The 27,774-nt window shown below is 45.9% G+C and overlaps 1 protein-coding gene and 1 pseudogene across 3 annotated transcripts in view; both read left to right on the top strand.

Moving 5' to 3' along the window:
• ttc29 (tetratricopeptide repeat domain 29) overlaps positions 1-27,774 on the top strand; it is a 697,530-nt gene that overhangs the window by 202,660 nt on the left and 467,096 nt on the right. The gene's annotated exons all lie outside the window — the stretch shown is intronic.
• Positions 3,876-3,994, top strand: LOC144689013 (5S ribosomal RNA; annotated as a pseudogene).

Here is a 27,774-nt window from a genome sequence, read left to right as displayed (position 1 = left end):
CTGTAAGACAACAGATGCTGGAGATCCAGCGCGAGGTGTGTGGAGATTTGGCGGATATACCAGAGGGGTTGCGTGCTCTGGCCCAGACTGTGGAAGTGTCCATCCAGGTCAGCCACTCTTAGGAGCGACAAGCTTCCTCCATGGACAGACTGGTGACTGTCCTGGAGGGGCAAACCGAAGGTGTTGCTGACGCAATTGTTAGTTTGTGCTCCAACATCCACACCATCGTGCTGGCTCTAAGCTCAGGGGCCCAGAGCCAGGGCAACAGGAGGACTGGGAGCCAGGGCACTGCACCAGCTCCTGGAATCTCACAGGAAGGCAGGGAGGCCTAAACGACCCTAGTGGCAGAGGGTGAGCAGCGGCTGTCCACATGTAGGGGCACCCGTCAGGGCACTTCTGATGGGGCCTCTCCTCCACCCATTCACCATTGACACAGTCCTCACCCAGTGCCGCAGTGACAGAAGCTTTTCCTGCCAATCAGCAGGAATCTTCCAACCAGGCGGAACACTCAAGGCATCAGCTGCACAGAGGACAACCGCCAGAGTCATCCAGGGCAAGGGCTGTATCATATCAGGCACCTCTCTCTAGTGCTGCTGCAAGAGATGGGGGACCACTGCACTGGAGCTCCCAGAAACATGTTAAGAAAATGCCACAGTACTCACCAAGTGGGTCACCTGGGTGCTTTTATTATGATTGTTTATTACATTTCTCATCCACATTGTGTAAATAAACCCTGACCTCATTGTCCCTCGTGCAGAGCTTCTCTCAATATGTTATTGCTGTTGGAATTCCTTAGCATCATTGACATTCCACTAAAGAGTTTAAGCCAAGCCAAGGTGCATAGATGTGACTTACATGTACAAGGTAAGTGTGTTGACTGGACAGAGACCTGAGTCTCACATTCCTTATGAAATGACGCACGACAGAGAACGTGCTCACATCTGTGAGGCTGGGTCCTCAAATCTATTGGAACCTGTGTCTTTTCAAGGCATCCCTTGTGTCATGATCAACCATGCGATCAAGTCCAGTACATACAAACATCTATGTCAGAGTGTTCCATCATCTCATCCTCAGCCTCATACTCCTATCCTCCTCACTGGAGGATGTGTCTTTCACAGAGACAACTATCTCCGTGTCTGGCCTCTTTAGCAGCATAAGGTCATGGTCAATGCAGAAATGTACCTCTTTGCAGGAGGTCTCAGATTTGTAGATCAGAAATTTTATGGATTATCCATTTACTTCTTCTACAAAGCACTTCCAGCAGTCACAGAATACTAAACAGCCAAGATTTAATTCTGCCCTCAGCCTGACCCTTTAAACCCATCTGCCTGATAAAAAAAAGGGAAATACAGCCGGCGTGAATCCCACTCTGAAAGCGCTTTATTCCATTCTGAGCGCATTATGGCAGTCGATTGCCTTTTTAATTAGCACAACTAGCATATTACCTTTAATTTGCATAGCACAGTCAGGCCCCCAATTTCCAGATCCGCCTGCTAACCATATTAGACCAGACTAGTGTGATGACAACAGGAATGCGACCTGACATCATTGCACCTGATAATACGTCAGCGGGTGCTTGTTTCGCTCCCATTTTCAGAGCATATTATTTAGCCCTCTATACTTTTGTGCAATCCGAAAATTTTCTGTTTATACACTCTGAGCTTGAGTTAGAATAGAAATACTGCCCTAAATTGCATCATAGGACCCCAACTTTTAAAGATTAATGAGCCCTGACCTGCCTGTTGCGAGTGTCTCTAACATTGCCACAATTCGTCATCTGAAATGGCAACAAAGGGGACCACACCAGGAATGGGGAGGCGAGCCTGCCCCATTCACACTGATGGACAGGATTAAAATAAGCCTTTAATTTTCACTTATAAAGTGTCATACTTGATTGTCAGGTTATCGTCTGCCTGATATCTATATCAGATATACATTTGTAAGTGGGAATACCTGAATGTCTGGTCCATTGTGTTCAATGTATCCATTAATAGATGTTAATTGGTATTTTCCTATAGCATTCACATGGGACAAGACACTTTGTTCACAGGTCAAGATTATGAAGCCAGTGAATTTAAACAGTTCTGTTGAAGGGTCGTGAGGACTCTAAACGTCGACTCTTTTCTTCTCCACCGATGCTGCCAGACTTGCTGAGTTTTTCCAGGTAATTCTGTTTTTGTTTTGAATTTAAACAGTATCTTGTAGATCCTTTTGAAGTTTCAGTTTTGGACAGCATTATTCAGATGAATAAACGCCTTTTGAGTTCTGTGAATAGCTGACCACATTAACGTAGTTGTGAGAAATGGGAAGCAGTTTTGTTCTAGTTTGCCTTCAAAGAAGTTAGGACTATATTGACAGAAAACAGCATTGGGGTTATCATAGGCCTCTTGATAACATATGTAAGAAGTGAAGAAGCATAGTAATTATCTTGGCATTTCAATGTGAATAGTAGCTTATAATCACTGTAAGTAAACTGTTTACACTGAGTATTGTTTCTTTATCTATGTAATGCCCAGTAAGTTTGTCTGTTGGCTATAGTCTGATCTGTGATCTATCAAATAGTTTATTTATCCAACTTAAAAGATAAAGGATATCACTTGGCAGCATGTGATAAGTTTCACTAAATTGAAATACAGTGATAAGTGTTCTCTTTTTAATCCATGGTTCTGCTTACATGTACAACAATAACAATTTACATTTGTAGTTGCAAAATATCCCAAAATATTGGGAAAGTAAGATGTAAGATGTCAATAACTTGAGTTGTCAGTAACATTTGCTGAGATTTTCTGCCCCGTTCGCAGTGGCCGTCATGGCAGGTGGGAGCGGAAAATATAGCGAGAAGGCCAAAAATCGGTTTTATGGCGTTGTGAAACCAGTTTGCAATCATCCGCTCTACCCATCAATGGTGGGCCACATTTCCCACCACGGCATGTCGGGAACGTCATTTGCACCTCATTATAAGCCCTGCTTGCTGGAATCATCCCCCCACACTGGATCATCAGGCCAGGTCAGCATGCAATTAGTTTTTCACAACAGGATATAAGCAACGTGCAGCTGGCGACCTGCACTTCATTCATCACAGTTTGCGTGCCTTGCATCATGCAGCACTCGCAGGAATCGGTGCCAGGCTTCGCAGGCAGCACCACATCCCTTTCAGGGGGGTGTCACAGGCAAGTCTCTACTACCAGACCAGTAAGGTGAGGGTGGCTTTTAATGGGCTGCAGGGTTAGTGCTGCTTTGGGGGAGGGGAGCAACTGGCCTGAGATATGGAGAGGGGCTGTAGGGCTAGGCCTGCACTGAGGAATGGGGGAAAGTGGCCTCAGACAGGAGAAGGGGCTGCAGGGCTGGGGTACAAGTGTACTAGGGGCTACGAGTAGGAAAGGTTACGCTCAGACACATGACTGGGGGGAGGAGGAGTGGGGGTTATATGTTGAACAGTGTAAATGGCCTCCAGAGGGGGATGGGTGAGGTCAACACGGGCCATAGGCACATCTACTTCAAAATGTTCAGGAGCTAACAAATGGACATGCAGAAGAAGCACAACTGGATCGAGGAATACAGGGGATGGATGGGGAGGTCTGTGAGGGAGGTAGACCTGAACATGAAGCTCCCCTGGGATGATTGGAGAGGTTTCCAAACTCACACAAGGGCCCAAGCTGGTCTGGCAGTGAGAGTTCTGCACCACCATCTTCCAGCCTGCAGTGATGGTGCAGTGTCCTGAGTGAGGGCTCTGAGGGCAGATAGGAGGGCAGGTGCATGTACTGGGGGGTGGGGGGGTGCTGTTGCTGAATACATTGGCACGCAACTGAATTGTACATTTCCAAATGAGGAGAGAGACACAACATATTGGAAACCTTTCAGTGACAGTGCAGGGAGCCTGCAGCCATAGTAGCCTGAAAATGCCCGATCTAGTCTGAAATCCGAAGCTAAGCAGACTGAGGCCTGGTTAGTACTGGGATGGGAGACTGCCTGGGAATACCAGGTGCAGTAGGCGCTAAGAAACAGAAAAGTGAAATAATGATGCCCATTCATGCAAGACTAATCCTGCAAAATGGCACTAATTGATCATCTTGTTTTAACCCCTTCTTCGCAGCATGTTCCCCAGAGTAATAACGAATTCCATAGCAATTGGGCGAATGGACAAACTCCAGAAGCCTGTTAGAAAGTTGGCGCCAGATGGTTCACTGAAGAGAAGCCTCAGGCCCCCCTCAAATAATCTCATTTCCTTAGTGAACATTTACTCTCATGTTTATTCCCAAGAGTGTAGTATTAGAGTGCAGTGAATGAGGCTCCCAGTGCCTGGGCTGAAAGCAGCATATCCAAGTGCCTGGCCAAAGCAATGTCGTAGCAGTCAGTCAAGTTGTTGGGAGGGGACCTTGATACGCATGCCACACTGGCCATCATTTCAGAGGCGAGTACTCTTGACATCGGAACAAAGTCCTTGAACCCATATTCACTGTCGAGTCATTGCCTGAAAGAGAACACTTGGAGGCTAATGCTAACACTTGTCTCTTTCTCAATGATACTACGGAGAATATGGAGGCTGGATTTATCACTGCCTGCATTATCGCTTATAGGCAGGAGAGAAGAAGGAGGAGATTGTGACAGAGGCGCCTGTATCACCAAAGAGAGGAGCAAGACCCTCAAGACTAAGGGCCAGCAGGGCCTCCACCAGAAGCAGGGGATGAGGCTTACAGAGGCATCGTGCGTAGGCAGCTTGCAAGACCCAGGGTGTACAGAACTCACATGTCTTATCCGCAGATGAGCAAGAACCAGTGTCGCCAACGGCTCCGCATGTCCAGGGATCTGGTGACTCACATTTGCCACATTCTCCAGGAATTGGCGCCACGGGGACTGGAAGGGCATCCATTGCCGGTGGCTGTGAAAATAACATCCGCTCTGAACTTCTAAGTCAGTGGTTCCTTCCAGGGCTCCACTGGGGACCTTTTGTGGGACCTCCCAAGTGTCCACGCACAAATGCATTCATGAGGGCACAGACACCCTTTTTGCCAAGACCCCAATTACGTCAACTTGACAGGAAGGCAAGACACCAGAGACATATTAGATTATGCCAGAGTACCAGTAAGCCAGGACGCCAGAGCACTGGGCTTTGCTGAGATTACAGGATTCCCACAGGTGCAGAGTGCCACCACTGCACTCATGGCTACAAAAGCTCCTTGGCAACAGGCACTGCAATACATAAACCGGAAAGGCTAGCACTCGCTCAATGTGGTCTGCGACCACAAGAAACTGATCATGCAAGTTGGCGCCAGGTAACCATGAAGCGTCCACAACTCATACATCTTGAGTACATCACAGATCCCGGACATCTTCAAGGGATCAAACAGGATCCAGGGCTGGCTCCTTGTTGACAAAGGGTACCTGCAAAGCACATGGTTGATGACACCCATGCAGCAGCCTCAGACCCCTGCATAGAGAAGGTACAACGAGGCTCATGGCACTAGCTGAGCATTGGTGGAGCACACCATAAGGATCCTAAAGATGTGATTCCGATGCCTGGACAGATCTGGTGGAGCACTCCAGTACAATCCCCAGAGGGTCTCACGGATCATCATGGCTTTCTGCATGCTGCACAACCTGGTGCTGCAAAGTGGGGACAACTTGCCACATGAGATGGAGGAACTGCACATCTCCTCCAATGAGGAGGACCTCGAAGGGCTTGAGGGTGATGAATTCAAGGAAGATGAGGCAGCAGGGGAAGAGGCCATAGCATGGGCCAGACGAAGCAGGCATGCACATGAGGTCCTGATAGCCACCAGATTCCACCAGGAGGATGATGAGTTGTAATGAGTACCCTATTGGACATGAGCCCTCCTTCATCGGCCAGCATGAGCACTAGCATTGCAATTCCTCTCATTTCGCCCCTGCACTTCAATATGAGACTGAATAGTTACACATCAGGCTCACATTGTCCTGATCCTTTGAAGGATGATGGATCCTTGGCAGCATGTGTCCTTGCTGAGATGTGGTGTTAACTGGAGGAGGGAATCCCGGCATCAGACATCAGAAGATGATGCCTCTTCCAGTGTCTGTCCAGCATCCTAGTTGCAACAGCACCCTGCAAGAGCCAGGAGCTATTGGTTGATCCTCAGTCGTCTCATAGCTGTATGCCTTCAATGTGACAAGGCTCCTCAAGGAGAACCACCTGAAGCAACGGAACTACGCACTCTGTGTAACATCAATAGTTCACACTTAGGCAAGGGAGCTGATGACGTTCTGCTGCTGTCAATCCATTTATAGATAACTCAGTCATCTGTGGTGGATTCTTCCAAACCACAGTAACATCCGGCACTCTCAATTAGGGATCACAGGCTGCATTTATCCTCAGCTTGAGATGATGTGGATCACCTGAGTATGTTGTTAAACACTTGCCTGCCAGTCATAAAATGCCTCCTCTTTAACACAGACATTGTGTCCTCATTGCTAGCTCTGGCCCTTGCCAAGTCCAAAATGCACACACACCATGAAGCCCTCAAGGGCATGTGTCATTGCGAATAAAGAGCGTACTTCAGCTTCAGTACATCCTTTCCCATTGCTCCCCAACACATTGTCTAAAGCAACCATATGCGCTTTCAGAGCCTGCTCAAAACCTCTATTGCCTGCCAGATATGACTATTTGGAATTAGCATCAGTGAGCTGGCAAGTGCTCAGGTGAGGGGACACACAGCATTGCATCCTTAGTTCGTGATGAGACCCTTGTCCCCGCAAGACACACAACTACAGGGTGAGAGACGCACAAGGTTGGACTTTCAAGTGCCAGGACGATAATGTGGCTGAGAGTGGCTGAGCTTCATCATCTTGAGGTGGCAAGGTGTCCCATTTATTGGTGAGCTTAGCAGATGTACACCTCTGAAAGTTGAAAACGCAGTTGGCTGACAACAGCACACACGAGGTCTGAGTATGGGCCTATAGCATGAAAACCCCGCCAAGAGGCAGAGAGCACATGGAGTTGCACAATATATGACCTTTTTCCATGTGTAAATACATCTCTCCTTGTACACTGCACCTTCACCCTTCAAGAATGTAGACGAGGTAGGAGAACACCTCGCCTCAATCTTATACAGCCAAGAGTAAACATGACATGACCCTTCAAAGCACGTGAATGAGGTTTGTTCCTCAAGCACACTTAACATTAAGGCTGAAACATCACTGATGCCAAGAATGATGTTCAAAAAGGGTACACACTGTGGTGATATGGAAGCACACTACTTTGACGAGAAGCCCATAATAGCAACATGTGCAACAAGTCGGGGGAGGGACCATGGTGTGTCATCTGATTGACTGCAACACAGGTCATCATAACAAGGAGGCATGTACAAGAGGTATGGAATGGGTACGATTCTATTTACAGTTGTGAACATGATATACATGTTGTGAATACCCATGCCACCATTGTGCTCCTATTATTTTATTGATTCCCTAATCCTACTGCTATGTCTGAGTGCATCCTCGACATTCACAGTGGAGGTGGAGGTGGAGGCACCCTGCTCACTGCTACGCCCTGTGTCTGTGATGACTTTGGCAGGCATCCTCTGGAGGACCCCGGCCTGCTTTGGGTCTCCTGCTGTCGAGCAGGTACACCCTCCTCGGCCTGTGGAGCTTGAGGTGATGGGGTCACAGGAAGAGGGGATTGGGATCGGCTGGACACTCCTGCAGTCACCAGAGTGAATGGCCCTGGGGTGTCCAATTGCTGGTCCTCCTCCCTATGGATGCCTGAGGGACCCTGGATAACTCCTCGAGGGGAAGGGGCAACTGGAATGAGATTGAGGTGCCCCGCACTCCTCTAGCATTGACACTGATGGATGCCACCAATGCCTACACTAATGAAGTGCATATCCTGCAGCAGTGCAGGACCGATGTCCTGGACCGAGGGGTCTCCATAGCAGCCACCATCCTATCAGCCTTGACCTCAGTGCATTAGCATGACGACGCGATTACCTCAGACTGAAGGCGGACGGACTCCTCCGTTATCTGTTGCAATCAGGAATGCAGCTGACATCCCTTCCTGATAATCCCCTGCTTGTCTTTGCAGCTCCAGCAACTGATTTAAAACTGAGCCCAGAGGCTCGTCATCTGACTCAGACTCAGCTGAATCGTGCCTCCAGCAGTCCTCTGAGTGCTGGTGACCTCGGATGTCTCTGCCTCCATCACAGTGTGCACTGTGCTCACCAGATCGTGACCCCCAGGTTCCTCTAGATCTAGGCCCCACTGAGATGTGAATCTCTGCACTGGTGGAGGGTGTGGGTGAATGCTGGGATGGGTTTTCAAGGCTGCTGTGTTCTGGTTCCTCATCCGAGGTGTCCTTGGGGCTGGAGCTGAGGGCCTGGTTGGCTGAGGGCATCAGGCACCTGGCAGAGGTGCCTACAAAAGAAAGCAGAGATAATTAGTGCATGACAGCTGAGTAAAAAACAGGAGCATGCACTCACAGTAGCGTGGACTGATGGATGATCTGGAGTAGGATGCTCACGTGGGTGTTTACCGCCGACCTCTCCATCGCTGCAGGCACTGTCCACATCCTTTCCAGCCAGCTCGATGGCTCTGTCCTCCATTAGGACCTTGAGTTCTGGCACTCCATCCCCAGTCTGGGACCTCTCCCTGCAATTGTGCACAATCTTCTCCTGCATAAAGATGGATGGAGAGAATGTGAGAAAGACACATGCCAGGGCAGATGAGAAGGATGCCTGGCATGTGTGGGTGGTGAGTGGTGCCATGGATGGGATGAGAACACGATCTGCAGAGGAGATGAGAGAGTGAGTGGTGATGGCCATTGAACAGGTAGTGCGTGAGATCCTGTGAATGACTGATGGGCTTGTGATTGTGTGAGTTGGGAATGATGAGATGGTTGACTTACCCTGGCAGCATAGATGAGACCATTTATCCTCTTTCTACGCTGGGTGGCTGACCTCTTCTGTGCAGTGTTGGCCCTTACCACCACTGCTACTGCTTCCCAAGCCTTTGTGGTGAGCTTGGTGGACCTCCTGCGGCCAGAGCGGTGGTAGAAGACATTGCAGTGAGCCTCCATGACGTCCAAAAGGCAGTCCAGTGTTGCACCACTGAACTTTGGCGCTGCCACCTTCTTGGCTTTCGGGGCCATGTCTTGAGTTAAGCAGTCCTGGGCTGTAGGCATTGAGAGCTGTGCACACGGCTGCTGTTTAAATATGACGCCCAGAGTGAGGAAGAGGCACAGTCACGGCATGGCGGGCGAATCAGAGGCCGCCTGCCAGCAATATGGCTTGCTTCCCGTGCCTGAATAATTAATGGATTGGGAAGCAGATGATACGGCATGAAAACCTGCCATTGCAGCCGGCAGGGAAAACGCCGATTTTTATGCCCATGAATGCACTTAGTGCAATTCAGGGAAAATCCCACCTATTTACAATATTTGGCATTAGCCCCCACAAAAATACTTTGCACAAGGCTGAGCAGGTAGATGGTCTAATGGGGTTTGTTCAATATCACACCAGCAACTTATGCCAGCCTACTTTCAATTTCTATGAGCTTCAACTTCCCCATTCAGTTTAGTTCATTGATGCCCATTCAAAGCCTTTTTTAAAAACTTCCCTATACTTTGCATTCTGTCTTACAAAAATGGAATTTTTCTTCTGTCTATGAAATTTTGCCTGACATCAAGGAGGCCATTGGGGGGCCTTCCGTGAATCACCGGGTGCCCGATCAGGAAGGTCTCCCCACCCAAGCCTACAGGGAAACAACGGGATGAGGCCCTTAAGTGACCCTTAATTTGGCCACTCAAGGGCCTCAACTGGCCACCAGACAGGAAGGTCACCCTCAACCGTCGCCCCTGACTTAATCAGCGGAGTCGGGAAGGCAACGGGCTGTCCATCCGTGCCTTTCCATCCACTTAATGTACTTGTAAAAGTTATTTTACAAGTACATTAAGAGTAAGAGGATAGCTAGGGAAAGAGTAGGGCCCATTAAGGACCATAGTGGTAATTTGTGTGTGGAGCGGGAAGAGATAGGTAAGGTTCTAAATGAATACTTTGTGTCGGTGTTCACAAGTGAGAGGGATGATGTGGGTATGGAAATCAGGCAGAAGGACTGTGATATAATTTTTAAAATTAGCATAGAAAGGGAGGAGGTTCTAAGTGGTCTGGCAGGCTTAAAAGTAGATAACTCTCCAGGCTTGGATGAAATGTATTCCAGGCTGTTGAGTGAGGCAAGGGAGGAGATAGCAAGCGCGCTGGCAATAATTTTCAATACCTCTCTGGCGACAGGAGAGGTGCTTGAGGACTGGAGGACAGCCAATGTGGTACCGTTATTCAAGAAGGGAGGAAGGGATAAACCAGGAAACTACAGGCCAGTCAGCCTAACCTCAGTGGTGGGGAAACTATTGTAAGCAATTCTGAGGGACAGAATTAATCTACACTTGGAGAGGCAGGGATTAATCAAGGACAGTCAGCATGGTTTTGTTAAGGGGAGGTCATGTCTGACCAATTTGATTGAATTTTTCGAAGAGGTGACTAGTTGTGTAGATGAGGGCAATGCATTTGACATAGTCTACTTGGACTTCAGCAAGGCTTTTGATAAGGTCCCACATGGGAGACTGATAACGAAGGTAAGAGCCCATGGGATCCAAGGCAATTTGGCAAATTGGATCCAGAATTGGCTGGTGATAGGAAGCACAAGATGATGGTTGAGGGGTGTTTTTGTGACTGGATGCCTGTGTCCAGTGGGGTTCTACAGGGATCGGTGTTGGGTCCCTTGCTGTGTGTGGTGTATATATAAGCGATCCAGACTTGAATGTCGGAGGGTTGATCAATAAGTTTGTGGATGACGCGAAAATTGGGGTGGTAAATAGTGAGGATGGGCTGGTCAGATGGACTGATCAGTGGCAAATGGAATTTAATGCAGATAAGTGTGAGGTGATGCACGTGGGCAGGACAAACAAGGCACGGGAATACACGATGAATGGTAGGACCCTGGGAAGTATCGAGGATCAGAGGGACCTTGGTGTGCATGTCCACCGGTCCCTTAAGGTAGCAGGACAGGTAGCTAAGGTGGTTAAGAAGGCATACGGGATACTTGCCTTTATTAGCCAAGGCATAGAATATAAGAGCAGGGAGGTTATGCTGGAACTGTATAAAACACTGGTTTGGCCACAGCTAGAGTATTGCGTGCAGTTCTGAAATCCACATTATAGGAAGGATGTGATTGCACTAGAGAGGGTGCAGAGGAGATTTATCAGGATATTGTCTGGGCTGGGGAGTTTTAGTTATGAGGAGAGAATGGATAGATTGGGGTTATTTTCCTTGGAGCAGAGGAGATTGAGAGGAGACATGATTGAGGTGTATAACATTATGAGGGGCATAGATAGGGTCGACAGGAAGGAACTTTTCCCCTTGGTGGAGTGATCAATAACCAGGGGGCATAGATTTAAGGTAAGGGGCAGGAGGTTTAAAGGCAATGTGAGGAAGAATTTTTTCACCCAGAAGGTTATTGGAATCTGGAACTCACTGCCTGAAAGGGTGGTAGAGGCAGAAACCCTCATAACATTTAAGAAATATTTGGATGTGCACTTGCGATGCCATGGCATACAAGGCTATGGGCCTAGTGCTGGAAAATGGGATTAGAATACTTAGGTACTTGTTTGACCGGCGCAGACTCGATGGGCCAAAGGGCCTTTTCCTGTGCTGTAGACCTCTATGACTCTGTGACTCTATGACACTTATATGGGCACCCCAACCCCCAGCCCGCCCCCTCATAGGGGGGTGGAATTAAATTCCACCTACCATTTGACAATAGCTAAGATGCTAATGCATTGTATGATCAGATTAGTAGTAGAACACAGATGCAATTTTTTACGATAATGGTAGAAGTTTTCTAAAAAAAGTGCCAAGGGTGAAATTTGTCTCCAGTAGTAGCTCAAAACAGGCGATAGTGAACTGGCAGCCTGTTATGCATTCTGTTCAAATTTCTGTCTAAGTTACATAGCCACACAACAACCCAAAATTTCCTGTGCGAGCTGCAGACACTTTGACTGCCGCTGCGCAATTTAAAGGACTCATGCACTTAAACAAAGTGCCCGCGCAATAGGAACTAAAGTACTTTGGCAGGATGTAAAGTCTGCATAAAGCTAATGAATGACTGGGAGAGGGCTGCACATGCTGCAGTTCGGCAGTGTAAGCCCTTTGGGCCGAGGATGGGCCAACGGGCTGGCACAGAGAAGAAAAACAGTGTGAAAACCTGGGTCAGGTGACCAAGAGTAGAACACCATCAAGAAGAACTGTCGCAGGCAGGGGAGAGGGAACAGGGGCAGGAAAAGGTCTCAGTTCAGTTAAAAAGAGAGGAGCAGAGAAACAGGCTGCAACTAAGAAAAGGGCTGCAGTAGCAGACTTTTAAGTGAAGAGGGCTCATGGAAGGCCTTGATAATCAAAGAGAGCTCAGGAGGACCCCTGAAGATCCAAGAAGGCAGCCGAAGTTTGTTGACTCTGTGCTGTGGACCTTTGGGGCAAAGATACCCCTTTGGAGCAGTAGTGTTCTGCTTGACATGGCTGAAGAGCTGAAGTTGTGCTTGTGAGTTGGTACTTGAGTGTATACTCAAGAATCTAGGGGAACGGAATCTCGGGAGACGAGATTGAAACTCTGCGAGGTGGGCCGTCGTTGATGCCATCTGAGTTGGAGCTACTTTTGGAGAGAAGTTCCAGGTTAGATCTGCGAGGATGAAGATTGGAAGCTCTAATGACAGAGATGGAGTTCAGTGAGATAGGTTGACTCACAGGGTTACTGATGGCTGGGCAGATTGTTGAAAATTCCATGGAACCTGTTTTTGCCGCATTTGACATTTATTATGTAGTGTGATGTGTTCGACCACAGTTTGCTTGTTAATTCACATGTGCCTCATATTAACCCTGAAATGTTAAAGTATATGATAGATATTGTAAATTGGTTTATCTTTCTGACCTTGTGTTGTAAAATGTATTTTTGCTTGTTTAAAATCCATGGAATCGTGTGGCTTTATTCAATTAGTGTTTTGAATCTCAAACTTTGTCTACTTTAAACAAAACGTTATTGGTCCCTAACCTGATCTGACCAATAACTTGGGGGTCTGGCCAACAATCATTATATTAGTATTGTACCTTGCAAGCATTTGTTGATAATGATTGTGAACCGGTTTAAACATTGAGTATTCATTTGAAAGATATTTACACATTTATAAATGATCCAATAAACAGGTCTATCTCCAAAAATAGTTCGTGTTCCTTCATGGTACCCAATTCCTGATGACTGTGATCCATTAAACCTGTCTTTGAATATCAATCCTTTGTAGAAATCACCTCAAGGCAGTCCCAAAGGCTGTCATTAAAAATATGTTTCACAATATTTAATTATATTTTTTAGAAATACTCAACATGGTAAATGATTTTGGAAGTTCTGATAGATACTTCATAAACTTCAATATATTGCATAAAACGATGTTATGAGAATCGATGCAAATCGATCCTTATTTTATGGGTAATGTAAAACTCTTTTGACTACGTATATGGTTATAATGAGAATGAAAGTTAGGAATGTAATGAAGTGTCTTGTGTTAAAGTATTCATATATTCAGAATAATTCTGTTTGAGCTTTTGGACTGAACCAAAGCCTATTTCTTTGTGCAAAACTAAAAAAAAATGTAAGTATAACACAACCCGGTGGCCAAAGATTCTCTTTAACATTGTAAGCATGATATTTTAATTTCATATCAAATACAGTACTTGACTAATAAATCAATATTTGCTGAAACATCTTTATTTTTGTGTACATGTGGTATCACTTAAATTTTAAATATCTTATCATTGTACCCTTGATTCTTAATTTTGTGAATAATGTGAATGTGGTTTGCTTTTCAAGTGATTTTTTTTTAGAAAAAATACCAACTGAAATTGTTCAGTAATTTCTTCCCTTATTTTTTTATTGACGAAATCTTCCAGCTAAAGAAGAGAAATTATTAGCTATTCCCAGTGTTGCTGAAGTCCGCAGCCAAGCAAGGCAGGTCAGTCAGTGCATCCCCTACTTTCTGACATTTCAAATTACCTGAATAATACCTGCAGCAATCTCCAGACCTAATTAACATCCCATGCAATTATGGCTAGGTCTAAATGTACAACCTGTCTGAAGGAGCTGGAAGCAGCTTAGATTTTTTTCCCCAGACCAGCTAGCATTGTTGCCTGGCTTCTTATGCAAAATTGTAGTGTCTTCTGGTATTTTTGTCAGCGCAGCCTAAATTGTTTTTCCATCAAGTAATCAATGCATTGCTGAATGAGTTCATTTTAATGCACTCAATCATGCCTCTAATGTTCATAGCTTACGGGTGTAGGCATCAGTAATGCAGGAATGTTATATGGCTTCAGTTTGGGCCATTTCATAAAATATTCATGGAATCAAAAATGTGCATCAAAATAGCGGCTGGGTGAATTACATTTATGTGGCTGATGTTGTGGCAGTAGAACATTGCCCATGTCAGTGTCAATATTTTGAAGATATTTTTTAACAATTCAAAATTAAACTGCATATAACCTTTTTTTGCATTTTGTTAAAGTATATAATATTCCTATATTAAAGAGTTGTTTTAGTATCAAAAGGAAGATAAACAGGCAGATGATAGCTACATTCTTTCAACTCCAATTAAATAAAGCTTTTAAATGAACGTTCTCGTTGCCTTTGAATTGTATTGAATTGTATTCTTTCTGGTACGTTTTTGATAGTATATTGTTTATCTGCTTCACATCTGAATTTGGTTTTCCATTGTCAATGTTTATTTGCTTCTCATTGTGTCTTTCCACGGTCAATGTTTTAAGTTTACTGTGTATTATACTTTTTTCAGGAAGTGCACCTGCTGTGTATCAGAATCAGATGATTTCTTCCAAGTCTACAGTGTACAAGTTTAAATATGCTGGTTGAGCTTTCTGCTGTGATTTTCTGCCTATTACAATGAATGGACAGGAATCTGTAGAAGCAGAAAACCCCTGCAGATCTATAATTAGCCTTGCTTATGAAATTTTGTCTACTCAGTTTTTTTACTGCCGAAAGTCAATATCAATCGAAAATATCTTTGGCATTGTGTGATTAGCAAGGTATTTAAATATTCACGCTTAGGAATTCTTAGTGTGACAGAAACAATGCACTAGTTACTGAACAGTGAAAATAAATTAAACAATCACATTGATAAAAAGAAAAAGAAAGGCTTGCATTTATATAGCGCTTTTCATGACCAGCAGACATCTCAAAGTAGTTTAAAGATAATGAAGTACTTTTTGAAGTGTAGTCACTGTTGTAATGTAGGAAATCATATTTAATTCTAATGACATATCCAACTGATGATGAAAGCAAAACCTTGAAAGCAAAGCGCTGACCCTTGTTCTGCTATTAACACATTCTGCAATCTTACCTTTATGCCACTTTCAGAAACTTCTTTAGTCTTTACCACTACCATTAACATTCCCTTGGTTTTCTGTCTATGACATATATGTCAATCTCTCCTTAGCTCCCACCTATCCCTGACCTTCTATCTTGCTCCACCTGCCACCCTCTCCTAAACTTTATAAAACCCATCACATTTCTACTTCTCTTCAGCTCTGAAGAAGAGTCATATGGACTTGAGACGTTAACTCTGTTTCTCTCTCCACAGATGCTGCCAGACCGGCTGAGTTTTTCCAGTATTTTCTGTTTTTATTTATCTATGATGGCTAATAAAAATTAAATTGCTTATTTTGTTAAATAATATTTTTGTATACTGTATTTCCTATTGATGAAATCCAAAAAAAATTTCCTACTATGTAAAATAATTAAACATATTGAACGTCTAAGGCTAACTTGTAATGTGCTCAGCACAAACTAATGTGAGATGGCCTCCTGACACCTCAGGGTTTTAGTACAGTTGGTAGTCTTCTGAGTTATACTGCCACTTTTACATTAATATGCACCTTAAAAGCTTCACATCCATGTGAATTGGCAGTGTAACTGCACTCTTAAAGCCCTGTTCACATTGTGTATTAAATGATGAAGTATAAACAGCGTATATAATAAAGTTTAGAATAATGACTGACCAGCCAGGCTAAAACCAGGGGCAATATTTTGACGCTGGTATTTTCCTTTATTGCAAAGTGAGAGATTTTGAGTAAAGCTGGCTTGAATCTCCTATGATGTTGTGTGAATAAAAAACTTAACACTTGTATCAGGCTGGTATTTTAATATTATGCATATAATTGATTTTTAGTTTAAGTGGAAACCATGGGAGATTACATTTGCTTGCAAAGCATCTTACCTAAATGTAATCTTAATGCGACCTGTAGCAGAAGCATATATTTTAAATTCTTGCAAATTCTTTGTTTCTAGAAAAATACTAAGAGTAGAAAGGATTAGTTATAAGAAAATGACTGTTTCTATTCATTCCAAGGAAAAGGGAAATATTATTTATCAGCAGTTATATATCAGCTGCATCATAATATGGTACATTTGAGACAAATACACAGTTTTAAGTAGAGTACGTTATCCACAGAATGTCTGCACAAATTGTATGATCTTTTTGGAATGTGCAAAGACAAGCATCAAAGGTTATGATTCTGAATAGAATATAGTACTTAGGTCATATTTTATAATTGTTTCAAAAATCTGATTACTTCTTGAATGGTGCTGTCATTAGAACAGTTCTAAATTAAAACATTATAAGGACTGCATTCTGTTCAAGAAACAGTGGCAAAACAATGCAAAGACGATTCAGAGTTCAGAAAAAATAGCTGAAGTATCTGATATTTAAATATTAAGTAACAATTAATGTCATATGGCATGATGCAAGTTCAAGCTCTCATCACCATACTTGTCATAAATGATTAGCTGCCAAAGAGAACAGAACGGGCTTGGTCCACAGCTTTTACACTGGGGACGGGTAACTAAATTCAATATAAAATTTGTATTCAGTTGATTCCCTAAGAGGCAGCGACAAGATGCAAGGTCTGTGACAAACAAAAACTTGCTCCTCTCGCTCAGTTTGCGAAACTCACAGATCGGGAGCAATTTTAATTCTTCACAAAAGCAATAAAGTCCTAATAAATGAATCCCCAACATGGGAATTGAGTATGAATATGAAAAAGAAATGAGAATGCTGCATGCATTTTTTGAAGGATTTAATACCAACAATATACTATCCAAAATCAAACACAGAAGTTGTGTGTACTTCAGGGCTTTGATGTTAGTAAAGCATAGCCTTCAGGAGCTGAAAACCAAAAAATCCCAAGGAATGAATGAACTATTCCCCCAGGTACTTAGAGAGACAAGGGTTGAGATTTGTGAAACACTGATAGTTATTTCGATGGTGAAATTTCAACAGTTTGAAAGCAGCTTAATGAAGTTCTATATTCAAAAATGTTGACAGGCAACTACACCAGTCTCACCTCAATAATTAGAAACAAAAAAGAAGAATTTCCAAATAGAATAACTGTTATGCCCTTAAGATTTCTGTCCACCAATGGTCAAGAGAGGCATTTACATGACAGTTTCCTGGGTCACCTTGTTCTCATAGGTTCTCATTCAAGTAGTTATTGGTTGAAATCCCAGGCAAACTGTGTATACGTTATGGCACAGAAAATGTGGGTGCAGCCTTTAAAAAGACAGTTTAGCTTGCACACTTCAGTAGCAGACTGAGGAGCAACCAATTAAGGAAGGAGCTGTGCTTCATTCGCTTACTTGACTCTTATAACTTCCCTTTAATCTTTATAGCTTGCTTTTTGAAGAATGTCAACACAACCCTCTAGATCAAGCAGCCAAACAAGACAGCGAGGCATGGCACGCAGGCACAGAGGAACACAGATCTTTTCTGAAATAAAAACAGAAATTGCTGGAAATACTTAGCAGATCTGGAAGTATTTGTGAAGGGAGAAATAGGGGTAATGGATGAAATTTAATGCAGGCTGCTGGAGCAGGAACCCTGGCTGGGAAAGCCGTGGGTGGCTGCATGTCAGAGGTCTAATGTCGGGAACAGAGGGCTAAATCACATGAGTGGCAGGGAAGCAGCGAGGCATGATGCCATATGTAAGTGGTGAGAAGGTAATTGAGATTGTTAAAAAGGTCATTAAGTCAAATTAACATTCTTCTGACTGGAATTAAATGCTGCTCTCCAAATTTAACGAGTGGTGAATCCCGGGCCGTCAGATTCCTGACCATTAAAAGGTGGCGGTTTCCAAGTGAGGTCACAGAATGGAAGGTCAGCCATTGTGGAGCTGCCTTCCTTTGGAGTGCAAATTTCCACTGAAAGTGGGGAGGAGGCCAGCACACATGTGAATGAGAGTGGCAACTCTGAGAAGCAGAGCTGTGAAGGAGAAGGGAAAATCTGAGAGTTAACAGCTGGATGCTGCATCCAAGGGCAGCAGCTTTATTAGCACTGTTAAAGGGCTACTCAGAACTCAGTGGCTTCACATCACAGTTGCTGCATCTCAAGAGTAACATATAGGAATTTAGAATTTGAGAGTGAATGCGATAGTGAAGGAGGTACAGATGTAGCAGATATGCATCCCATCAATGAAGGCCTGTCAGCTGTTCATCAGATTTGACACTCTGAACAAGCCAAACAGCTAGAGGCCAATCATCTCCGAAACAACTGAGTGGCCGTTTCAGAGGGTGTTTAAGATTCAACCACGTGTAGGCCAGACCAGGTAAGGATAGTACATTTCCTTTCCTAAAGGGCATTAGTGAACCAGATGGGATTTTACAAGTATCAACAATGGTCATCATTAGACTTTTAATTCCATTTTTTATTGGATTGAAACTTCACCATTTTATTGGATTCAAATTTCACCATCTGCCCTGGCATTACCCTGGGTCTCTGGAATACTAGTCCAGGAACAATGGCACTACATCACTGCCTCTGCCCTGAGGTGAGTAGCTCACCTCCTGATTCCCCAAAGCCTGTCCACGATCTCCAAGGCACAAGTCAGGAGTGTGATAGAATACTCACCACTTGCCTGGATGAATGCAGCTCGAACACTCAAGAAACTTGACACCGTCCAGGACAAAACAGCCTGCTTGACTGGCACCCCTTCCGCAAACATTCACCCCATCCACCGCCGACGAACAGTGGCAGCAGTGTATATCATCTACAAAATGCACTGCAGAAGCTCACCACGGGTCCTTAGGCAGCACCTTCTAAACCCACAACCGCTATCATCCAGAAGGAGAAGGGCAGCAGACACATGGGAACACCACGACCTGGAAGTTGCCCCCCAAGCCACTCACCATCCTGACGTGGAAATATATCGACGTTCCTTCACTGTTGCTGGGTCAAAATCCTGGAACTCCCTCCCTAACAGCACTGTGGGTATACTTATACCACATGGACTACAGCTGTTCAAGAAGGCAGCTCACCGCCACCTTCTCAAGGGCAATTAGGGATGGGCAATAAATCTGGCTTAGCCAGTGATGCCCACATCCCATAAATGAAGAAAAAAAATGATTGGTCATTAATATGCCACATCAGAGATTGGAACACAGACCTAGGTTGGTCACTCATCTCAATTAAACCTTAGCATCCCACGCAGGGCTCATGACTTTACACATCTGCGATGCCATTTTGGTCACCTCGATGTGTGTGCTAGTGTCTCAGGGACAAGGCGGCATCAGCCACTATGCACGTAGGGCAGGAAAAACTATGGACCCTTACAGTTTCCATATGTTTCATCTTCTGAGCTTCAAATTCTTGCCCTTGAATCATTCATGTCTTCAGTGTTTCCTTTCAGAGAGAAGGCAAAAGCACATATGGATCCAGGGCTCAATGCTGCCTTTTTCAGGGTCCTAATGCAATGGGGGAGGCGAAGGAGGGAGAGATGACTCCACGCTAGCTCCAGCAGGAGGGACATGGTCAAGCGGAGCCAGAGCATGAACAGAAGGGTCAGGAGGAGAGACTCACCAGACCTAGGGTTTACCGTAGAAGGTTTCCTATTTATGAATGAGTGAGAGGCAATGTCGTGCATGTCTGCGTTTGTCCCAAGCTTTGGTACACCACTTATGCCACATTCTTCATGAAAACCTGACACCATGTGGACTTGGAGGGTATCTCCTGCCAGTGGCTTTGAAGGTGACCACAGCTTTAAATTTCTTTGCCTCTGGTTCTTTTCCAAGGATCATGAAGGGACCTCTCAGTACACAACATATTGATACATAAAGGAGGTCACAGATGTCCTTAACTGGAAGACCCATCATTATGTCAGGTTTGCTTTGGACGAAGGTAGCCAAGCTGCAAGATTCACTGGCTTCACCGCCATCTTAGGCTTCCCAAGAGTACATGGTGCAATAGATTACACCCATGTGGCTATACGGGCTCCATGGCAGCAACCCCTGATGTTTATCAACCGCAAGGGCCATCATTCCATTAATGTACAACTAGCCTGTGATACCGGAAGCACATACTGCACATTTGTGCACCGTACCTGGGAGTTGCCATGACTTCTACATCCTGAGTCACTCCCAGGTGTCTGAGATTTTCGAGGAGCCATTACGTCTGCAGGGTTGGCTGCTTGGAGTATGGGGTATCCACTGAAATGCTGGCTGATGACACTGGTGCATCACCCTCAGAGTCCTTCCGAGGAGAGGGGCAACACTGCTCACAGCTCTACACGCTCCCTTATAGAGCAGACCATCTGAGGACTTCTGAGGGTGCGTTTCAGATATTTGCACCGTTCAGGTGGCTCACTACAATACACTTCTGACAGGGTTTCCTGCATCACCGCAGTGTGTTGTGCCCTTCACAATCTGACAATGCAAAGAGGTGAACCCCTGCCAGAGAATTGGAAGAGGTCATTGGAGGATGAAGATCCATAGGCCCAGGAACCTCAGGAGGCTGCTGACCGTCTGTATGAGCACGATCATGCCATGGATGAAGGAAGATGTGGGAGATGTGCCCGTGATACATTAATTGCTGAAAGGTTCCAGGAAGAGTAAAGTTAAGTGAGGGCGTATTGCCACAGCTCTTCTAGCCCTCAACGCCATTTACTTTCATCTCATGGAATGTCCACCCACTTGCAGCAAGAACAAGTCCTGCATTCAGACTTGTGCGTTCTGGCCTCAGGGATCGCCAGGCCATGATCTTTGCTTTGGTCCATGGGGCGCTGTAAGTGAGCTCACTCTGAGAACTGAGAGTCCACTTAGGAATAAGATCGATGCAAAAGAAGACTTGAGCTTTCGCCGCTATCTAATGATGCAAATACTGCTGCCACTGAGATGTGGACATGCCGAGGGATCTCCTCCTCCACGCATGTCTTTTCTTCTGCCACTACCACTGAGGAGACATAAATGCCGCTGGAATATCAATACTGATGAGCTGCCCTCACTCAATGGTGTTCCTTGAGGAAGCAGGGTTAGAAATACTTACATCGCACACCTCAAATAAAGATTTAAACACAGGTCCCTGACGTCACACAAGGGTGCGGAGACTATTTCAACTGAGGTTGACATCACAGGAATGTTAATCTCACAGACGGACAGTATCACTGAGTGGGAGGGTGCTTAAAACTCGAAATAAGAGGATTCCAAAGAACAAACTCACAATGCCGTCAGTTGCCGAAAACATTCACATAACCATCAAATGTATTCACAAAAGTGCAATTTCTTTAACACACCCGTGACCCAAAAGTGACATAAATTTTTTTTAACTTTCCAAACCCTACTGCTACGCCAGGGTTCAGCCACGACATCCACAGCAGAGGTGGAGGCAGGCTGCTGACAGCCAAGTCCTGATGTCTGCGATGACCTTGGCGGACGTCCTCTGGTGGCCCAAGGCCTGGAGGGCCCCAGCTTGATAAGGATCACCTGCTCAGGGGCAGAAGTGCCCTCAGGGGCCTGAGAAGCTAGAGTGGATAGGGTCACAGGCAGAGGGGCTATGAACAGCTTCACAACCTTGGAGTGCCCTGAGAGGAGGCCCCTGTGGTGTCCGGCTGATGCTCATCCTCCCTGTGGGTGCCTGAGGGCCCTCCCCTGACTGCTGCAGGAGATGGTGCACCTGGAGGGAGGTCAAGGTGCCTCATCCCCATGTCGCCTACCTCTTGATGGTGCTCACCAGGGTGTGTGGCCATGGAGTGCAGGGCCGAGTGCAAATCTGTCAGGACCTGCTGGACCAAGGTTCTATGGTGGTTATGAACCTTCCCGTGGTGACCTTGAAATGCTTGCATGTCGGAGCCATGACAATCAGATAGAATGTAGACGGACCCCACCATTGTTTGCTCTAGTCTGCTGAGTGACTGTTGAATCTCTGATAAGACATGTTCTTAGTGAAATGTTAAATTTTTATTTTATTTTTAATTGCTGTTGGAAACCTCATCCTGCCTGTGGATGAGGTTTCCTAAAAAGTGCAAAGGTTGCTTGGCCTTTTTGCCTGCCCGCTGACTGAAGTATTGCATGAGTGCACGATGACGTCGGGATGCTCGCCCGACGTCATCACGTGTCATTTTACAATCGCTCGGGTCGGGCGCACGTCCATCCGATAATATTCTGGCCTATGTTTCTAAGCTGTGGGGAGGATATTGAGAGGCTGCAAAGTGATATAGACAGGTTAAGTGAGTGGGCAACAAGTTGGCAAATGGATTATAATGTAGGGAAGTGTGAAGATTCACTTTGGCCAAAAGAATAGAAGAGCTGAATATTTTTTAAAAGGTGAGAAACTTGTAAGTGTTGATGTTCAAACAGACTTGGGTGTGCTCGTAAAAGGAACGCGAAAAGTTAACATACTGGTATAGCAAACAATTAGGAAGGCAAATGGCATGTTGGCCTTTAATGCAAGGGGATTGGAGTACAGGAATAAAGAAGTCTTAATAGAGTTGTATGGAGTTTTGGTCGTTGCATCTCCAGCATTGAGTTGGCGGTTGTTTCCAGAGGCTCATCATCTGACTTGGACTGAGCGGGTAACTGGTCTCCAGCAACCCTCCAAGTGCTGGAGATCTGGGCTGTTCCTGCCTCCGGCTGCTGCGGGGATATATCAATGAGGTGTTAGCCAGAAAGTGACCCCGAGCCTAATCCACAGCTGTACCCCACCGACTTGTGTGTGTCTGAGCTGGTGCAGGGTGCAGGTGAGCACCATGACAGTTCTTCCAGGGCTTCCTCTTCAGAAGTGGTCTGGGGACTCACACTGGTGTTGGACAGGCTTGGGGGCCTCGATCTGCTGGTACTTAGAAAATAGCAAATAGAGTTTCAGTTAATGAGCATGAGCTATATAAGATTGCATGTGACTCACTGTGATTGTCAGGATTTGATGAGCTGATGGAGCTGAGATCAATACTTGGTTGCTAGGAGAGGCCAATCTCCCCTTCCCAACAGGAGCCATCCCTGTCCTCCCCAACCAGCTCGGCTGCAGCCTCGTCAAACTCAATGAGGGCAATGATGTCGGCCGTCCCTCCCCTGGCCTGCAATCTCTCGTGCCTGTTGTGTGCCAGGTGGGCTGTATGAAGAAGAAAGAAAGGCATGTGATGAGAAGGGATGGAGCAGAGGTTGGGTGAGATGCATGTTCCCTGTGTGTGGTGAACCCTCCCTAGAAGGGCCAGAGGATGGAATGTGAGCAACATGATAGATGGGATGGTGGTGATGTGAAGTCTCAGTGAGAGAATGTGTTGATATGTGTCCCCTGCTAATGGTTGTATGAGATCCCTGAAGAGAGTAGCTATTTGAGTGCTTGGTGCCATGATCAGGGTTTGATATTGGAGGGAGCTGAAGGATGATGTACCCTGGCGGAGTGGATGAGATCATTCATTCTCTTCCTGCACTGGATGGCATTTCGGGTGCGGTTGCCAGCAATGCTGACCTGCTCTGCGATGGCTTCCCAGGCTGGAGAGGTGAGGCTGCTGCACTTCCTGCAGCCACCCCTGGGATACAGGACTTTCCTGTGCACCTGCGCTCCTCTGATTAAGGTCTGGAGGGCTTAAGGGTTGAAGTGGGGTGATGCCCTCTTCTCGAGGCTCTTGGCCTTCTTCTGAGAGATGCAAGACATCTCTGCATGTGCCCAGAAGACGTGGGCTGGAAAGAGTGAGATTATGTGTTGGGCTGGCTTTTAAATATGGCACCTGGACCTTCGACCCCACCAGCCGACAGCGGGCAGGCGAATCAGCTCCCAACCCACCAGGTGATTTGGCCCAATAATCACCTGTACATAATTAATGACCCTCCAAGCACGGAATCAGGCACGTGTTCCCGCCATTCCGGCCAGCAGGGTGGGCACTGCCGAAACCGCCCACCACCGCACTTAGCCTCATAAATGGAAAATTCCACCCATGGTTACAACATAATCAAGGTTGGGAAATAAATATTCTAGGGTACACAATATTTCAGAAAGACAGACAAAATGGCAAATGTGGAGGGAGAGCCCTGATAGTAAAGGATGACCGAAGGCCTTTAGAGAGAAGGGATCTAGCCTCAGAAGATTATGAACTAGAATCAGTATGGGTAGAAATTAGAAATTGCAAGAGTCAAAAAATACTAGCAGGAGTAATTTATAGGCCTCCTAACAATAGCTATACCATGGAATATAACACTAAACAAGAAATCATTGAAGCTTGTAACAAAGGCAGTCTAATAATTGTGGGCGACTTTAATCTTCATATAGACTGGGATAATCAAATTGGCAAGAGTGGCCTAGCAAATGACTTTGTTGAATGTTTTCGTGACAGTTTCTTGGACCAGTACGTTTTGAAACCAACTATGGCTGAAGCCATCTTAGATCTAGTATTGTGCAATGAAGCAGGGTTAAGCAGGTAATTTTGTTGTAAAGAACCCACTGCGAAATAGTGATAATAATACCATTGAATTCCAGGTTAAATTTGAAAGCGACATACTCCAATAACAAACAAGAATCTTGAACTTAAACAAAGCCAATTACATAGGTATGAAGGGAGAATTGGCTAAGGTAAACTGGGTAAATAGACTAAAAGTTATAGCTGTAAATAAACAGTGGAAAACATTTAATGATGTGATAAACCAAAGCACAGAGGCAAGGCAAGAGAGAAAGGCATTAATATGGGAAATGATAAACAGACTGTGACAGGAAGGGACAGAGAGTATAATTCTAAGAGTAACTCAGCAGATAAGGTTAGACGCTACAAAAATAATAAAAGGACAAAAGTAAAGGCTCTGTATCTAAATGCACGTAGCATTCAAAACAAAACAGATAAACTGGTAGCGCAAATAGAAATAAATAAATACGATCTGATAGCCATTACAGAGACATGGCTACAGGATGACATAGATTGGGACCTGAATATTGAAGGGTATCTGACATGTAGGAAGGACAGGAAATTAGAAAAAGGTGGAGGGGTGGCTCTGTTAATTAATGATGGTATTAGCACATTAGAGAGGGATGACCTAAGTTCAGGAAACCAGGATGTAGAAGTGGCTTGGGTTGTGATGAGGAATGATAAAGGCAAGAAGTCACTTGCAGGGGCTGTGCACAGACCCCCTAATTGTAACTACATGGTAGGACAGAGTATAAAAGAAGAGACAATGGGATCTTGCCAGGAAGGTACAGCGATAATCATGAGGGATTTTAATCTACATATGGGGCAGAATTTTCTGGGTGACATGCGGGGGTGCCAGGCCCCGCATGTCAGCACTTAAAATGGCGTGCGGTGACGTCAGGCAAGCATCCTGACGTCACCACGTGCCATCACGATATTTAGCTGGGTGGGTGCGCGATGAAGTGCGACGCGCGCCCGCCAATAATTAAAGGGCTTGTTAAGGCCCTTAACTTGGCAATCAATGCCGATTTTGAGGCGCCCGTGCAATCTTCAGCTCGGCGCACAGGTGGGTAAGTGACTTTTTAACAAAACTCATCCACGGGCGGGATATGTGGGCTCAGTGGGGTTGTCAATGTTTTATGTGAAGTATTTATTGCAGCAAGTATTTTAAACTTGCCTGTGTGACCTGCAGCAGTTCAGAATGAATTCCAGCAGCTTTCTCTGTACTTTGAAGCTTCAGCTCAGCACTCTGCAGTCAGGAATCTTTATCGGGCCTGCAGCTTCCCGGAGGCCTCCATTTAGCCTGGGTATGGGTTCTGACATCTCCAATGGAGGCAGCTCCTCTGAGGAGGAAGGGAGGGCTAGAATAAGGAGGAGGCCAGGAGTGGACAATCAGCCTCCAGGGGAGCCACCTTTGGGAGGCCAGGCGCAGGCACAAGGGGCGCAGGGCCAAGAGGTAGTCCAAGGTGGAAGGGGCCACAGAAGATGCCACGATCCTGCTGCCAGGATACACAGACGGCGAAGTAGCTACCTCAGTATGACTGAGGTACAGTGCTGAAGGAGGCTCCAACTGTCACAGGAAACAGTCAACTACATCTGTCAGATGATTGGCCCAGAGATCTCTCCTAACTGTGTGGGCAAACACCCCATGCCAGCAGCTCTGAAGGTCACAGTTGCCCTCAACTTCTATGCACCTGGCTCCTTCCAGGGATGGGTGATCTTTGCAGTGTCTCCCAAACAGCTGTCCACACTTGTATCAAGCAGGTTACAGACGCTCTGTTCAGACGTGCATTGACCTTCATCCACTTCCGCTGCGACCAGGCAAGTCAGGCACAGCGAGCCAGAGGCTTTGCGGCCATTGCTGGCTTCCCCCGTGTCCAGGGTGCTATAGACTGCACACATGCGGCCATCAAGGCGCCAGCAGGTGAGCCAGGTGCCTTTGTCAACAGGAAGGGCTTCCACTCCATGAACGTGCAGATAGTGTATGATCACAGGATGCAGATTCTGCAAGTTTGTGCAAGCTACCCTGGCTGCTCCCATGACACCTACATCCTCAGACACTCCCAGGTGCCGGAGCTCTTCAGTGCTCCAGCTTGGCTGGATGGATGGCTGGTGGGTGACAAGGGCTATCCTCTCAGAAGTTGGCTCGTGATGCCTCTCCGCTATCCAAGAACAGAAGCTGAGGAGCGCGACAATAGGAGCCACTGCTCCACAAGGGCTGTGGTGGAGAGAGCCATCGGTCTTCTTAAGATGCGCTTCCGATACCTGGACCGGTCAGGGGGCGCACTCCAGTACCCCCCAGATCACATCTCTGTGATAGTGGTAGCATGCTGCACTCTGCACAATCTTGCGCTAGAAAGGGGGGATGGAGTGGACGATAAAGACCTTGATGCAGTGGATGCAGCTGCACATGATGACTCCAGCATTGGTTCAGAGGATGAGGAAGCACAGGGCAATGATGAGGGGCACCAAGGAGGCAGACTTTAATCCAACAAACCTTCAGCTAGCTCCACACAAATGGATCTGCAGGACCAGCATTGCCTGGCGCATCCATACGCGGCACTTAAGTGCTACATCTTCCACTTCATCAGCTGCAACTAAGGGCTTAGTACATAAACATCAATGTCCACTCAAACACTCATAATATGTTTGTGAAACATACACATGCAGCACAAAGGAGACACCCTCAGCCATGGTAACAAATATGGACTTTATTTCCATCCATTCATCAGATGGTGCCGCAAAAATCAAAACAAAACGTTGGTCCAACATTGAAAAATATAAATTCCCTAATCTAGGGCCAACACAAAATCACCAGTGAGAAATCCGTGGAGTGCCTAACGTGCCTTATGCTTACGTTTGCGGGTGCCTCGTCTTGGTGCCGCCCCATCGCTCGGAGTGGCTTGTAAGACAGCCTGCTGACTCTGCTGTCCTGTTGGCCTCGATGACCTTGGCGGACATTCCCTGGCCCGTGGAGCCTGTGCTGACCCCTCCTGGGAGGGAGTGGCCAGTTCCACAGCTGGCACCTCCCCAGTTGTCGCAGCTTCAACGG

This window comes from Cetorhinus maximus, chromosome 1 (genome assembly GCF_964194155.1).
Source record: "Cetorhinus maximus chromosome 1, sCetMax3.hap1.1, whole genome shotgun sequence".
Lineage (NCBI taxonomy): Eukaryota > Metazoa > Chordata > Chondrichthyes > Lamniformes > Cetorhinidae > Cetorhinus > Cetorhinus maximus.
This window is presented reverse-complemented; position numbering and strand designations above follow the sequence as displayed.